Source organism: Plecotus auritus (assembly GCF_963455305.1).
Source record: "Plecotus auritus genome assembly, chromosome: 2".
Lineage (NCBI taxonomy): Eukaryota > Metazoa > Chordata > Mammalia > Chiroptera > Vespertilionidae > Plecotus > Plecotus auritus.
Genome location: NC_137771.1, coordinates 627646 through 640745, shown reverse-complemented (window position 1 = coordinate 640745; position 13100 = coordinate 627646). Strand labels below are relative to the sequence as shown.

The 13100-nt window shown below is 50.8% G+C and overlaps 1 protein-coding gene across 3 annotated transcripts in view; it reads left to right on the top strand.

Moving 5' to 3' along the window:
* Positions 1-13100, top strand: part of GNB1 (G protein subunit beta 1) — a 65494-nt gene that overhangs the window by 966 nt on the left and 51428 nt on the right. The gene's annotated exons all lie outside the window — the stretch shown is intronic.

Genomic DNA, 13100 nt, shown 5'->3' with positions numbered 1-13100 from the left:
CAGCGCGGCTGTCGGTCGGCCCCGTTTTTACCGGAAAGTGGGAGGCAGCCCCATGGCGAGCCCTTTCTCGCTGTTTTCTGCCTCGCGCGGTGCGGAGCCTGCGTGCGGGGCAGGTGGACGCCAGGTGGGCGGGAGGTGGACGCGGGTGGTGAGGGGGGGGACCGAGGGCAGGGCTGGGCCGGGGTCCCCGCGGCCCCCGCGCCCTGATGAATGGCCGGGCGTCCAGGCCCCGCGACAAGATGGCGCGGCCGCCGCCGCCGCCTTTGTCAGCGCCGCGCGCTCCCGGACCCTCCGCCCCGACGGTGTGGGGCCCGCCGTGCGGGGTCGGGGGGACCGGGGAGGGGAGCGGGGGAGCCCTCGGGGGCTGGTGCCCTGCTTCGCCCGGGCGGGCGTCTTGTTGGCCGCGGGCGAGGGTGGGGGAGGGGTTGGCTGACCGTCCCACCCGCGGAGGCCGAGCCCTGGCCCGGGACACAGCCTCGGGGTTTTCCTTGCGGATCGGTGGCTGATCCCACGAAGGTGCGCCCCTCGCACGACGTGGCGAGCGCACGGAAGCGGCGGCTTTACCCCCGGGTCCTCCTGGGCAGCGCTGTAGTGAGGATGGGGTCCGCGCGCCCAAGGGGGACAGTGCTGTGCGGATTTTCACCTCGGGGGGCGGGGAGGGCGCGTTTGTAGCTTTGGTTTGGGGAATGTGGTTTGGGGTTTTTTGTATTGTTCGTTTTGGTGTCTGTCTGGTAGTCTGATCCCAAAGATTTGATCCTGATCCCAAAGATTTGATCCTTCAGAGTCTCTTATGAAATGGTTATTAACTAAGAAGATATGTTGGTTGTTATTTTTTAGGATTAATTGCTTTGTGGGAAATTCCAGATCCTGGATAAGGTCTTCAGAGCATTATCCTCCATCCGATTTCTATGCGACTTTGTTTTCTAATTTGAAGCTGTCGCTTTTTTGGGGGGTGGGGCGGGGTGGAGGGTCCTTTATCTGAAAGGAAGGTTTTGTTTGAATTTCAGTAAGATCGATGGGGTCTATCCCGGATCCTTCCGGAAGGTACATAATGCCAAAGCGGACAGGCAGTTCCTTTTTTGCTCCCTTACCAAGTCTGGGCTTGTGGCTGGGGGCAGAGCCGGTGCCGCCAACGTGGAGATAGTGTGGGACCTCCACCCGGCGAACCGGTGGCAGCGCCTGGCTGGATTTCACTGGAACAGCCAGAGCTGCCGAGTGGGTGTCGCTGGGAGGGTGAGAGGCCACCCCGGCTGGGCAGCGGGCCCCTGTCCTTCCTGAGCCTCGCACCTTGAGTGTTGCTGGCTTCACGGCCTTTTGCGGGCACCTTTTTCCTAGAAGGTGAGCGTTTAGGAAAGCAACGTGTGAGGGGCCTGGCGCACTCGCAGCCCTCCCTGTGCTGAGGCTCCATGTCCTGTGCTAACTGGCATGGTTCCCCCGGCCACCAGACAAAACCATCCCTCCCGTGTGACACCCCAGTTTACAGCAGACACGGTGCCTATAGCCCTGGCTGCGGGGCTCAGTGGTTAGAGCGTTGGCCCACCCACGGGAGGGTCTCAGGTTCGGTTCCTGGTCAGGGGATGGGCCTGGATTGCAGGGTTTGATCCCTGGCCCTGCCGGGCGCCTATGGGAGGCAACCAACCTATGTGCCTCTCCCATGTCTCTCTCTCTCTGTCTCTCTTCCCCTCCTTTCCACTTTCTGTAAAAACCAGTGGAGGAAATATCCTCGGGCTGTGGCTCAGTAGTTGAACGTTGACCTCTGAACCAGAAGGCCACGGTTTGGTTCCAGGTCAGGCACAGGCCCAGGTTGTGGGCTCCATCCCCAATCCGGGTGGGCGGGGGGGCGTGCAGGAAGCAGCCGATCCATGATTCTCATCAGTGATGTTTCTCTCTCCCTCTCCCTTCCTCTCTGAAATCAATAAAAATATATATAAAAAAGAAAACATTAAAAAAAAATAACCTCGGGTGAGGATTAACAAAAAAAACCCAAAAAAAACCCCAATTTTGCCTATAGAGGAAATTGTTCAGTCTGCACTTTTGCCTCGGAACTGACACTTTCTTAAACGAACACGGCCACTAGACCAAAACCATCCCGCTTGTGTATCTGAGTTTACAGCAGACAAGTACTAAACAGAATGAACTTTGACGATCCCTTAATAAAGATTTCTCTTCATTTTATATCTTGAATTACTTCTGATTTTGAGGGGAGTGGGAAGTAAGTTTCCTCAGATTTAATCAATCTCAGAAGAGAGTCAAAAGATTGCCAAAGGCTGTAGAATATGGATTGAAATTTTTTAAAAAGTAAAACCTCTTCAAGAAAATCTTTTTCATGCCCAGTCACTTTGATTGATTATCTTTTATTCACTGATTTGATGGGAAAAGTTGTATTTCCTCAAATATCTTTGGGAAAGGTCTTCGGAGTATCTGTGGACTTACCCACCATCAATTGGCTTTGTAGCTAATACTTGAGTGAATAACATTGATTTTATTTTGGTGTGCAGTGTCGGCATTTACTATAGTTTCTTCATTGGATTGTTTTTTTCTCGGGCCAAAAGATTTGGCTCATGTCGGTCTCTGAATTGGATTAAATTCTTACTGTGTACACTCTGGCTTTTAGCATTAGTGGATTGGTAATAGTCTCAATTTTATTATCTGGGCTTGCCCATATGGCATGCCCTATTATTCTGAAACCCCTATTTAGTGTAAGTCTGGTAAGGCATTGAGCACAAGGTTTTAGAATTTTTTAGCCCTGGTGTAAATTCCGAGTTCAGGTTTGCTTTTGTGATCAGAGTGGTTAGAGAAATTAAGAAATAGATAGTTCAATTAAATGTTTGGTTTTGTGAATATAGAATGAGGGGATAAAAAACTAAAATTCAAACTGAGATCAGAGAAGTAATTTACAAAACTGAATGTAACAGTATTGAAAGAAAGAAACTTGTCTAAATATTTGTGGAGAAGGTGTATATATTGAGTACTGGAACATCTCATTGTTCTGCAAAAGGAATGGAGTACCAGTTTTTTTCTTTTTTTTTGGTTTTATTGGGGTGTCATTGGTTACTCATTACATAGGGATCAGGTACAATTAATTCTGTAATACATCTTCGGTGTATTGTATTCTGTGTTCACCATCCCAGAGAACCACTTCTTTTTAAAGCTGTGAGTTTGGTTCCAGAACTCTCATTTAAGAACTCCCGGCAGTTGTAGCCGGTTGAGTTGGTCAGTGGATTAATGGGGTGCTGAGAGCTTTTTACAACTTTTAGCCCTGTCCTCTGGCAGTGCCTGCTGTCAGAATCACAGGGACCGGTGGAAATCACTGCTGCCTTCCAAAGGCTGCCCCTCTCATGGAGCAGTGTTCTTCCGTGTTTCTCGAAGACTTAAGTATTTCCTTACTTGACTTCTTAAATTACAGTTCTGGGGAGAAGCCATTTCTAAAAACTTAATGGTTTAAAAGACCAAGTCAAGATTATCTAAAGTAATTCTTTTTTTTTTTTTAAATATATTTTATTGATATTTTACAGAGAGGAAGGGAGAGGGACAGAGAGCTAGAAACATCGATGAGAGAGAAACATCGATCAGCTGCCTCCTGCACACCTCCCACTGGGGATGTGCCCGCAACCAAGGTACATGCCCTTGACCGGAATCGAACCCGGGACCCTTCAGTCCGCAGGCCGACGCTCTATCCACTGAGCCAAACTGGTTTCGGCTAAAGTAATTCTTATTATTTAATTTTATTTATTTATTTGAGAGAGAAAGAGAAACCTCGGTTTGTTGTTCCACCCATTTATGCATTCATTGGTTGATTTCCTGAATGTGCCCTGACCTGGGGGTTGAAACTGAAAGTTTGGTGTATTGGGACGCCGCTCCAAACAACTGAACTCCCCAGCCAGGGCTAAGGAATTCTCTTCTATTTTTTAGTGGGATTTATTTATTTATTTATTTATTTATTTATTTATTTATTTCAGAGAGGAAGGGAGAGGGAGATAGAAACATCAGTGATGAGAGAGAATTATTGATTGGTTGCCTCCTGCACGCTTCCTACTGGGGATTGAGCCCACAACCTGGGTATATGCCCTGCCCAGGAATCGAACAGTGACCTCTGGTTCATAGGTTGACACTCAACCACTGAGATACTCGCCAGGCTAAGGTAATTCTTAAGATATTATCCAGCCCTGGCGGGGTGCTTCAGTTGGTTGGAGCATTGTTCCTGTGCCAAAAAGGTTGTGGGTTCGATTCCTAGTCAGGGGAGGCAACTGATCTATGTTTCTCTTACATCAATGTTTCTCTCCCTTCCTCGCTCTCTAAAATCAATAAAAAAATAAAGCATATCCTCAGGTGAGGATTAACACAAAGAGAGATATTATCCAGTTAAACCTATATTGCCTTTGATAAAAGGTTATTATGGTTTAATAATTAGCTGCTCCAAGCCTAATGATGCCTTTTATCAAGGAGGAATATACTATGCGTATTTTCTTTAACCTGTCAGAACTGGAATACTAAGGGCATTGGTTGAACATATTCTTGTTTACTTCTGGGTAATTGTGTGTTTATGTGTATCTATGTGTCTCCTGTCTCAGTCCTGTGGCAATTATAAAATGTATTCCCAGTGAGGATTATAGACACTGTAGTTAATAAACTACAGCTTAAAAATTCTGGACACTTTCTAATTAGACGAGAGAGTAAAGCCTCTCCATTAGGTTTCTAAAATATTGTTGGAGGAACTTAAAAATCATTTCTGAATTCTAGGGAGCGAGAGATCCACTCGTTCTGCAAGGCCTGGGAGTGCCTGAGTTAGAACCCAGCTCTGTAACTTGCAGGTTTGGGTGTGTTTTTTAAAAGACGTCTTTGTCTGTCTCCTCATCTGTAAGTCAGGCATACTGGCACCTCCTTCCTGGGTGGGCGTCATGTGTGAGCACTCAGACCCGTGCCCGGTCCACGGTGCCCTCTGCAGGTGGTGGTCCTGCTTTCACTATGGTAATGGTAGCTGATGTTATGAGAAGACAGCTTCCTGAGAAACTTGCGTATTCTTTCTTCCTGATGGCTCCAGAGGAGTGTTATTTCAGGGCGTGGATGTATATGGCAGCTGTGCAAACCCTGTCCCTTAGTGACCTCCCTTTCTCCCCCATCTTTGCTCGCATCTTGTCTGGAAAGGCTTCCTTCCTTCCTTCCTCCCTCCCTCCCTCCCTCCGCGCGCTCTCTCTTTCTTTCATGCACAGCCACACTGCATTTTGTGTTTCTTTTTTAAAACATATATTTTTATTGATTTCAGAGTGGAAGGGAGAGGGAGAGAGAGAGAGAAACATCAGTGGTTAGAGAGAATCATTGACCGGCTGCCTCCTGCACGCCCCCTACTGGGGATGGAGCACACAACCCAGGCATGTGCCCTCACAGGAAATTGAACCTGGGACCCTTAAAGTCCACAGGCTGACGCTCTATCCACTGAGCCAAAGCAACTAGGGCTTGAAAGGCTTTCTTTACCTTCTTAGGATAATTTTGAGCCTTTAATTCATTTTGAAAATTAGTAAAATTATTTATTTTTTAGTGATTTCACCTCCCCGTGTGATGCTGAATTTTTTTGATTTCACAAAACTTTTCTATGCATCTTTCTTTTTACTGCCCTGTCTTCTTCCATCACCATTTATTCCTCCTTTACCCTCTCCCTCCACTACCGCTTTTCCTCTGGTAGTCACTGATGTTTGTCTTTGTGCGTTGTTTTTTGCTTAATCCCTCCACCTTTGTCCCCTAGCCCCCAAACCTCCTCTGACAGCTGTCAGTCTGCTCTCTGTCTCTGTGAGTCTGTTTGTTTTGTTTGTTAGTTTATTTTGTTCATTAGATTCCACATGTACATGAAATCATGTGGTGCTTGTCTTTCTCTGGCTGGCTTACTTAGCATAATGCTCTCCAAGTCCATTCAAGCTGTTGCAAAGGGTAAGATTTCCTTCGTTTTTATGACCGAGTAGTAGTCCACTGTGTAAATGCACCACAGCTTTTTTAATCCACTCATCTAATGCGCTTGGGCTGCTTCCAAATCTTGGCTGTTGTAATTTTCTTAGCATTTCTTCATTTGACAACTAGTGAGAAGATGACAAAGTATTTTTCATGTATTCTCAAATACTGCGACTGGAGTTTGTTTAAGAAATGCTTACTCAGCAGGGTGGGCTGGAAGGGGTAAAAGAGGGGAAAAGGGGACATATGAAAACTTCCAACAATGAAGCTTTAAAAAGAGGCTTATTCAGCACCTTCCCTGCTCAGTGCTGAGGCTGTGAGCTGTCCTGGAAGGGGCGCCGCCCAGGCCCTTCCTGAGTTTGTTTAACGGGGACCCTGACAAGCAGGCAGGAAGAAGTGCAAGGCTAGTGGGTCCCAGGCAGCTCACCTGGCCCAGCTCAGCGCTGACTCCCAGGAGAAGAGCTGGGGCCCGATGGGTCGCTCGGTTGGAGCCTGTCTGGCAGGCGGGGGGGAGCTGGCGGGGGGAGCTGGCAGGGAGGCAGGAGTGTTTCAGGCTGAGGAGCTGGTCTGAGTGTTCTCATGCAGCAGCCGGTTGGTTCCCTTCCCCCCTTCTCTCCAGCACCCAGAGCAGGGTGATCGGCGTGGCACTAGCGCCGTTTATCGTTTATCGAGCGGAGGAGCGCTCAGTGGCGCGTCCAGGGCTGGGAGCTGTGCAGGGTGGAGAGGGAGTGGCGTTGACAGGTCAGAGCCTTGGTACAGACTTGGCACTTTTTCCTGAGGGCTCACTCGCTCTGTGAGGCCTGACGAGGGTTTGAAGGAGGAGATTGACCTGATCAGGACCATCACGTGGTACTTGAGCTTGGCCCATGCCCATGCCGGTGTGGAGAGGAAGGGGTCTGGGCAGGGTGGTACAGCTGGTGGCTGAATGGGAGGTGAGGAAGGAGTAATGACCTCAGGTTTCTGTCCTGGGCATCCGGGTGGCTATTTTGCATTTGGTGGGGAGATGATGGATGCGTCTTGCGTTGGGGGATTTGAGGAGGCCGTCCCACCCCGTGCATCCAGAGCGCATCTGTCCTTACACTTGCTCCTCCCCCTGCGAGTTCTTCAGAGGGTCTTGGGGACAGACACCCTTCCTAGGGCATTCGCATCTCATTAATCTCCACCATCTCCTTGATCTCCCTGCTGCTTCTGAGCTCCATGAGGACAGGCATTGCTTCACTGAGTGGTACCAGCCCCTGAGGCAGGACGCACAGCAGAGTTGTGGCATCACTGACTGTGTACGCTGGAGTGTGGTGCTCTGAGGAGCCATCAGGTGGAGGTGGGCCTTCAGGAGTTGTCTATTCAGGTGGTGATTGACGTCTTGGGAGGAATCACTGCTTAGAGCAAGAAATCTCAAAATGGGATCGGTGCACTCCTGGGGGCCCGTAGGTCCCAGCTCCTTTCAGAGTCACATTAAGATGGTGTTTGCTTCGATGGGAGGAGCGCAGCGGTGGGTGAAAGGGCTGTCCCTGAGGCTGTGCTCAAACCAGGCACAGCAGTTACCGTAGTCGTCCTATTCTTCACCACCAGGAACTCGTGGCAAAAAAAATAAAAATAAAAATAAATCCAGTTTAGTTCAATGTCCTGATGAAGTAATCAGAATTCTTGGAATTAACGGCAGCGAGCCCCATCCTCCTGCTTGTCTGGGAGATGGAATGGGAAGTGGGCCGAAGCACTGATGCAACTGAGTCTGGAGCCGCGCACGCCCTGGGGTTCAGAGTTGAGGGGACAGCTGACAGAATGATGGCTGTTTACACAGGGTATTGGCAGGCATTTTCTTGAAAAAGAACAAGCCCACCAGGTCCTCGAGGAGAATGACTAACAGTGTTGTTAGCAGTGCTGAAATTTGAGCTTTCCGATGGAAATGAGGATTTTGGAAAGCATGATTCTGCTACTGGGAGTTTGAGAGCTTTCTTAGGAGGTAGGTGGGAATGCTAACGAAAGGCTTTTTTTAACATTACGTAACGAAATGTGCCTACATTTGGAAGGTCTGCTTAACCAAGTGGACTGGTATTTTCCAAGTTGCCTGTGTGTGATGCCACTCACTCACAAGTGGGTAAAAGATCGTTCAGAGCGCCAGAGTGGGGTGAACCATCGCATGCCATGTTGCCGTTCGAAGAAGTGACATAGTTAGGTTTCAGGGCAGGACTGCCTTAGGGACACACCGCTGCGGAGTTTTGATGTAGTATCCCGGAAGACTATCCACTGATAAAATGCGCCTGCCTTTTCCGACTCCCTGTCCGTGAGGCTGCATTTTCCTTGTGTGCTTCACCCAAAACATGAGTGACAGGTCACGCGCAGGAGCAGAAGTGAGGTCTGCTCTCCTCCGGAGGCTGGCAGAGCGTGCTAACGTCGTATTGCCGCTCTTCTCACCCAGTTCTTTTCCCGTTATCTTGTAAAAATGTCCTGTATGGTGACATATAACAGGCTTACCAGACAATTCTAGAATGTCTCTCTCCGTTTTGATGTAGTGGATGTCCATAGATAAAACCCTGTGAACAAAAGCCCAGTGTCCTCAGTAGTTACGGTAAAGGCCCGAGACCAAGCCACCTGAGTGGCACTGATTGGAGAACATGTGGTGGTTGACCTGGCCAGGGCACGTCAAGGCCTCGGCCCAGGGTGCCTGCAGGGACCGGGGGTCCCGCAGCTGGAGACGGCCCTGTGCAGTGTGGCTCCCCCTCCCCCTGTGCAGCTTTAGAGTTGCAGGACTGCCCTTTCCTGGAGAGAGGAACCCGAGAGTCTCTGAAGGTTGGAGACCTATTGGTGTAGCTTGAGAAGAAGCCTTGCCACAGCCCCAGGGACGGCAGCAGAGGATGGGCAGAGGAGAGAAGCTCATGAAGACGGGATCAGAGGTTGGACGGACACCCGAGCGTAGGCCAGAGCCTACAGGCAGAGAGGCTTTTGGGGTGTCGGGGAGAGAATGGTCAGGATAGCAAGTGTGCTTGAGAGTCAGAGGTAGACTGAGGAGTGTGGTGGTCAAGGTTCCCCAGGGCCGCCAATCCACAGTGGGGTGCAGGGAGGCTGGGAAGGAAAGGGGTGCAGGGCAGGGCATGTGCCTTCGAAAGAGGCTCTGTTCTGCCTGCTCTCACATGGGACAGCTTGAGCTTGTCAGCTGCTCAGAGAAAGGATCCTATGAAGGGGCAGGGGTACCTTCAATACAACGCTTCTTCAAGGCTCGGCTGTGCCAGGGAGCAGCTGGTGATGGCCACGAGACCCCCGCCTGTCCTGGCGGGATGAGTGTCAGCTCTCAGCTGGTGGGACAGGCGGTGCTGAAAAGGAAGGCCCGGTGGGCCATGCAGATGGCTGGGGCTTCATTTAAAAAGGGTGGTGGAAGCACTGGAGCAGAGGGCAGGAGGAGGGGAGAGAGGGAGCCAGCGAGTAGTTCTCTGGGCAGAGAGAGAAGGCCCAGGCAGGGCTGTGCTTGGAGTTGATGCTCCTCCCCTTGGCGTAGGCTTTATATTAGAGCTCTTGGGAGAGCACTCCAAGGTTTGCCCGTTGGAATTAGTTCGTTCAAACCTGGGCCCTCTAGCTGGCATTCCCGTGGCATTAGGTGAACTTGCACTTGGGCCTGTTGATCCCAATGCTGTTCGCTCGTGTTTGTGAGGTGCTGGCTGTGCCAGGCACCATGTGAGGATGTTGTGTGATTCCTGTGGTCCACACATCAACTCGGAGGCAGGTACCATGGCTAGCCCCCTTTCCAGAGGCTGACCTGGCAGGAAGATTAGGTAATTAGCAAGGTCACAGTCAGGAATCCGTGGAACCCATGGTCAACTTGAGTTGTTTGCCTCCAGGGCTTGTGCTCTTAATTATCACACAGAGGACCTTCTAGCACCAGCTGGCCTCTCCCTCCCCGTCCATCTAGACTTCTGTCTGCACCTGCCTCCTTCCTCTCTTGTTGAAGGAGTTGTCTTCAGCGGAGAACATACTTACCAACCATTCCACCTGTTGTTCTTCCTCGGGCTCCTCTTCCGCCTGCACACAGGCCCCAGGCTTATATAACGTACTCCCCCGCCCCCCAAAATTGAACTCCCTGGACAGGTGATCTGCTTCCACTGCCTCAGTTCCTCCATCTGTCCTGTTCTCATTCTTAGAGGCCCTTGTTCCTGTACCTCCTGAGACACCAATGTGGTTCTAGAAAGATGTCCTCTTCAACAAAACTGTTACATTGTCTCTGTTTTTATCTTCAGCTTTTGCAGTTTAATAATAAAAATGTTTTAGAAAATTAGGAACATAAAAGTAAGGGGAAAATGTATAATTTCCTTTTCAGGAAGTAACCACGCAGTAGGCTTCTGTGTTTTCCTTTTGTCTGTTGTATCGTTTGAGTACGTGTGTGCAGAAAATATCCCCCACGTTGGGGAGCACACTGTATTTACAGGGTTTCACTTCTAATTTTCCTGCTTTGTTCCGTGTTATGTCTATTTCTGGATGTCACCCATCATCAGTGGCTACTGTGCAAGCGAGTGCTGCCTTTGCCTGTCGTCGGCCGTGCCCACATGCTGGACTTCCTGTTCTGCCAGCGCTCGGCTTGGAGGCCTTGAGCACGTGATGTAATGCCTCTAGCTCGGTTTTCTCATCTCGGCAGTGGTGAGGGTACGAGAGAGGGTGCCATAACATGCTTAACCTCAGGCTAAGAGCGCGTGTAAGAACTGAGAGGTTGGCTCTGGTGCCACCGTGCGTCCCGACAGCCCTGGTTCCTCCTCTCCGTGCGCTTCCCAGCCACCCAGGCCTGTGGTTCCGGTCTTGGTGGTCGCTGTGTTAGGTTTGCAGGGCTGCTTCTGCTCAGCTCTGAAGTGGCACCCTGTTGTTTCTTGTGGATGCTGTAACCAGTGACCAGAAACCGAGTGGCTGAAACAGCGGGACCTCTTCTCAGTTCCGGAGGCTGGACCTCGAGGTCGAGATGCTGGCGGGCGCTCCCTCTGATGCCTCTCTGCCTCTCATCACGTGGCCTTCCCCTCTCCATTCTGTAGGGACACCAGTCACTGGATTGGGACCCACCCTAATCCAGCATGACCTCCTTCTAAGTTAACTGATTATACCTGCAAAGACCCTTTTTCCAAAGGAAGTCACATTTCCATGTTCCAGGTGGATAAGAATTTTCAGGGGACACTATTCAACCCTCTGCAGTGCCCAGAGCTTCGTTTATCCTTGGCCCTGTTCTTGTGACCCTAACTGTCTCTCATGTCCGCCCGCCCCTTCACACCCACGCTGGAAAAAGAACGTCTCCGCGCAGGTCGAAGGAGCCACTGCGTGAACTTAGGACAGGGAATTGCCGTGTAAGGACCCAGCTTCTCAGACCCAGGTTGAGGAGTCGGGCTGGGCTTCCCAGGTCATTCGAAGGAGCCACTGCGTGAACTTAGGACAGGGAGTTGCCGTGTAAGGACCCAGCTTCTCAGACCCACGTTGAGGAGTCGGGCTGGGCTCTCCAGGTCATTGCGGAGTAGGAAGTCCATTTGAGAGTCTGTCCGTCTCACTCCTTCTCGGCGGTAAGGCCTCTGCTGCTCATTTCGAGGGAAGAGAGCTCTGGGAGATGTTTTCTTTTTTCTTTCCTTTCTGTTCCAGCACAGCCTGCCTGCTGGCAGTGGACTCAGTTGATGACCACCCCCTCCCTGCAACACTCTTCCCCTAGTTCCTGGTCCTCCCGCTACGTGTGTTTGTCCTTGGTGTCCCTGCAGGGGTCGTCTCTGCCTCCCTGCATCTCTGCCTGGCCATCGGGGCGTGAGCCTTGGGCTCTCCTTAGGTGCTCATGTCTGTCACCGTCTGTTCGTGTCTGTGTTAATGCTATTTACAGGGTTTTGGTGACTCTCAAATTTATGTCTCCACCCCAGCCTTTCTGACCTCCAGACTCCTGTCTGTCCATCTGTCCACCTGACATCTCCATTCCTGTTGCTGTTTACACCATTGAGTCCTCAATCCTTTAGGTCTCAGCTTGAGTGTCACCTCCTCCAAGAGGCTTTATCTGGTCACCCCTCTGCTTTGACCACGTTGCTTGGCCACAGCTACTGACTTGATGGAATTCACCTCAAGCTGTAGTCGTCCAGTTGTGAGGCCTCGTCTCTGGCTCTGCCTAACCCCACCCAGGTTGGAAGCAGAGGGCACACCAGGTGGGCTGCTCATGTGGGCAGGGTTGGTTCTCCGACCTGAGAGTGTCCATCAGGCAGCTCAGGACGGGTGGGGGAGGGGATTGGAGAAGTGCCATAGGAAGAGGAACCGAACGAGCTCCTGGGTGGTCTTCCTGAGAATGGACAGGAGGGTGATGGGTTGAGCTGTTCACTCAACCGATGGCCTGTGGGTTTGGGGATGGCTGCTCTGGACCCAGAGATGAGAAGGGAAAGGGGGAACTTTTTCTGGGAATCGATAGAATCGTGGGGTCTAACACTGAATGGCAGGCATGTAAAACGTGTTTGTGAATCAGTAAGTGCCCATCATGCCCGCTTTACATGTTCTTAAAAGACAGGAAGTGACCACACAGGTCTGCCATCATTTACCACCTGACACTCAGGGAGGGCGCTGAGCTGCCCAGTAGCTGTCCTAACCCTTCAGCTCTGAGGGGCTGGACCGCAGCCTCAGTGCCAGCGTTTGTCCATGGCCTCGGACAGAGCTGAGGGGCTGGACCGCAGCCTCAGTGCCAGCGTTTGTCCATGGCCTCGGACAGAGCTGAGGGGCTGGACCGCAGCCTCAGTGCCAGCGTTCGTCCATGGCCTCCGACAGCTCTGAGGGGCTGGACCGCAGCCTCAGTGCCAGCGTTTGTCCATGGCCTCGGACAGAGCTGAGGGGCTGGACCGCAGCCTCAGTGCCAGCGTTTGTCCATGGCCTCGGACAGAGCTGACTCTCGCCAAACAGGATTGCAGCGTAGAGGCTCACGTCAGTGGGTGAACGGTGCTTTTTAACAGCAGAGCACCCTTTTAAGGACGCGTCTTCTGTTGTTCATATAGTGACTAAAAACTTAACAGTGTGCAATTATATAACAAATACACCTTTTCACTCTGTATTTATTTCTTTTTTTTCTATGTTAATTTCTTAAATGATATTGTATGCATTGGAGTGCAGAAGAGCAAAAAACCCACTCTGGGAAATGGCAAATTCCCCCTATCCCAATTAAAAAGCTTTTTTCTTTTTCCTCT